The sequence below is a fragment of the Sorex fumeus genome, unplaced genomic scaffold (assembly GCF_029834395.1).
Source record: "Sorex fumeus unplaced genomic scaffold, SorFum_2.1 ptg000106l, whole genome shotgun sequence".
Taxonomy (NCBI): Eukaryota; Metazoa; Chordata; class Mammalia; order Eulipotyphla; family Soricidae; genus Sorex; species Sorex fumeus.
The window spans coordinates 6,001,346-6,004,924 of record NW_026606163.1 but is presented as its reverse complement, the minus strand read 5'-3'; the positions used below and the strand labels follow the sequence as shown (position 1 = coordinate 6,004,924).

Below are 3,579 nucleotides of genomic sequence, written 5' to 3'. Positions count from 1 at the left end.
TTTACAAGAGATAAAAAACAATCAACCACATTTAAAAAAATGGGGGAATAGATAAGCAGAAATTTACTCAAAGAAGGCATGCAGATAACCAAAAGGCATATAAAAAATGTTCAGCATCACTTATCAATAGAGAAATGATCACTTATCAAGAGAGAAATGCAAAACAAAACAATTAGATGTTATCTCATAGCAATGAGACTTGTACACATCACAAAGAATAAAAACAACCAGAATTAGTATGGATGTGGAGGTGAAGAGAATTTTATTTCCTGCTGATGTGAATGCCAGCAGGGAATAAAATGGGTAGTTAAAGAAAAAATATTTGTCTGGATAGAAAGTAGAGGGATTAAGGTGCTTACATTGCATATAGTCAATAGAAGTTAAATTCCTACACCATACATGGTTTCCCCAGCCCGGCCAGTAGGTATCCAGGAGTAACCAATAAGCAAGGCACAACTAGCTATTGGCCCACATTCAGAAGAAAAAATATATGTATAGGTAATGCTAGCTTCATACAAAAATTAGTGATTGTAACTGTTTAAGAAGCATGCTATCAGAGCAATAGCACAGCGGTGGGGCATTTGATTTGCATGCGGCCAGCCGGGCCAAGCCGGGTTTGATTCCTCTGGCCCTTCTTGGAGAGCCCGGCAAGCTACTGAGAGTATCTCGCCTGCACAGCAAAGTCTGGCAAGCTACCCATGACATATTCAATATGACAAACGCAGTAACAACAAGTCTCACAATGGAGACATTACTGGGCCCACTCGAGCAAATCGATGAACAATGGGAGGACAGTCCTACAGTGCTACAAAAAGCATGCTGTTTTATCTAGTCTTAGATCTCATAAACAATGGATTTTACACTTAGTAACTGTTTCTTTACTGAAAAAAGTATGAAGTAATCCCAGGATAGTTAAGTAACAGACAATGGCAGAGATTAAGGCTTTCCAATTCTATTAAATGCTCAACTGGGGTCTGATGTTATGATGCAGGTTCTGGTTCAGTATTTTCAAGACTGGGCATGAGGTCCTGTGTTTCAAAAATGTCCAAGATCAAAATCATTGTGTCTCCCTGTCCTTCTGGGTACTCGAAAATGTGTAACTGAAACGTCATCACGGAAGTTTGTAAGTCTGTGAAAAAAAAAGTCATTCTGCCAGTCTGTGGACCACTATCAAATAGCAAGAATTTTATGTGTAGCTCTGGAATTGAGCCCAGTTTTATGAGACTAAAATTCTAGGAGTTTTAGATAAGAATAATACTGAAATTAATTTTTTTCATTCGAAACAATTTATTTTTATAAAAATGCTTATTCAATTTTGTAGAGACGACATAATTTGTCAGCAAATTTCACAAAATAATTATTTTAATAGTTAATTTTTACATTTGTGGCAAAAATGTTTGTCTTTATTCAGTAGTATTATGAAAACATAGCAACAAAAAATTATCAATAAGAAAATTGAAAAGAAAATGTGTTCATTTTACTTATGTATATTTGGGGTGAAAGATGGAAGTTTTCCAAGAGGACAAGAGAATGCAATAAAACACAAATAATGCAATGAAGTGCTCGCTTCGGCAGCACATATACTAAAATTGGAACGATACAGAGAAGATTAGCATGGCCCCTGCACAAGGATGACACGCAAATTAGTGAAGCGTTCCATATTTTTTAAAAAATAAGTTTTGGTAAAGGGAAATGTGCTTGATATTTGCATGACTGAGACCTAAACCTGAAAGCTTTGTAACCTTTCCCATGGTGATTCAATAAATAAATAAATTAATATAAAAAAAAACACAAATAATGCAATGAAAGTAAAGGAACACATCTCCATTTGAGAACAGTGTTCATGTTTCAAAACAATTTTAATTTCTTGTAACATTAAAATTAATAGCATTTTTTCTCTCTTTTCTCTTTATCATTGTGTTTTCTTTTCATGACATGAACAGTGTTTTCATTTACTGATACTGGTAACACATTTGTATCAAATTTGTAAAGACAGATAAGTTATCAATGAAAAAATCTAATAAGCAGTGTTACTAAGGTAACTTGCCCCTCAAAAGTCAAGACTTTCAGAATTGTTCCCATGTCAATAAAAATAAGCATAAACAATAGTTTTTCTAACTTTATTCAGTGGCTTCTCTTTATTATAGTGAACTATGGAGTACGTGGAAAACAATTCTAATGTCACTTCAAGGTTTTCAATTGGTGATATCAATTTTCTTATTGATAGTTTTCCTTATTGTTATGTTTTCAGTATGAGAGATGAAAACTGGTAGTGTGACAGAGGCACAAGAATTCCTTGTATCCTCTCTGGCTCTATGACTACACATCACAAAAAGGCAATTTACACAAGGATGAGCCTTCACTGAAAGTTTTATTTTTTCCTGGATAGAAGAGAGACAGCAAAAGGGACTAGCTATCTCTCCAGTGAGTTTTTGCTGAATCTTTATAAATGTCTTTGATTATATGTGAAGGATAGGGAGAATTTGTCTAAGACCAATCAAAATGACTCCTTCAACCTCTGTCCAGTGGGGTCAGTCACAGAGAATGAGACAGGAGAGAGATAGGGCACTTCTATTTAAAAGGAACAATGCTATTGCCGTCACACAAGATTATATGATTCTCATAACCAGCTATATAAAACAAAGTATTTCACAATGCCTTTTTAGCAATTCTGATTGTTGGTGTGTGTGTGGGGGGGGGATTCTAAACAATAATGGTGCATCTTTTGTCAAAATAATGAATGTAATCAATGTAGAGGAGAGTTAAGTGGAAATCATTTGCCTCACAGGCATTGGGAGGGGTGGAAGGGGAGTATATTGGCGTTCTTGGTGGTGAAAAATGAGTACTGGTGAAGCGAAAAGTGTTTGATCATTGCATGACTGAGACTTAAACCTGAAAGCTTAGTAACCTTTCCCACAGTGATTCAATAAATAAATATAAGAAGAAAAATAAATAAATAAAATTATGAAAAAAAAGTAAGGTGGAGTTCATGCCCAATTAATTCAGCTAATTAGTGGCTGAATAAATAGTAGTACTCCTACATAAAATAAAATAAAAAAATGTTTATGACTGGAGTGAGGCAAGTACATCAGCAGCCTGATGATGCCTCATACTTCTAGATACCCCCAAATTGCTGCTGTGCCTTTGGTCAGACCCCAGCAACTTGGGGCCAAGTTTACCAAAAAAGTAAACAGCCAAAAATTAGGTATGTGGTAGACACACCCACAAACCACCTCTGGCTCAGCTATATAATTGAAGAGGAGGCCTCATGGGAAGGAGGGGACTGTGCTGGCTTGTCCTTCTCGCTCTACCTAGGTCATGAGTTGCCCCCACGAATGGCTTTCTCATGGGGGGGCAACTCGTGACCTCAGTAGGGCGTGAAGGACGAGCTGGTACCGCCCCTTCTTCCCCTGAGACTGCAGTTGCCCCGTCACCACTGGCTCATACCTGACTTTTCAATAAGCTCTGAGGTGGCAGCCACCTTGGGGCAGTAGTTTAATGCATGGTCCATTCACTTTTCTGCTGCAAGCTGCCAGGCTCTGGAATAAGTCCTCTAGCCTCTGGAGCCGTGGCAGTGCC

The 3,579-nt window shown here is 37.3% G+C and overlaps 1 non-coding gene across 1 annotated transcript; it reads left to right on the top strand.

Annotated features, from left to right (window-relative positions):
- The first annotated feature begins 1,559 nt into the window (after positions 1-1,559).
- Positions 1,560-1,666, top strand: LOC130042619 (U6 spliceosomal RNA). The gene has a single exon (XR_008795272.1). It is a non-coding gene; the product is annotated as a U6 spliceosomal RNA (small nuclear RNA).
- The last annotated feature ends 1,913 nt before the right edge of the window (positions 1,667-3,579 follow it).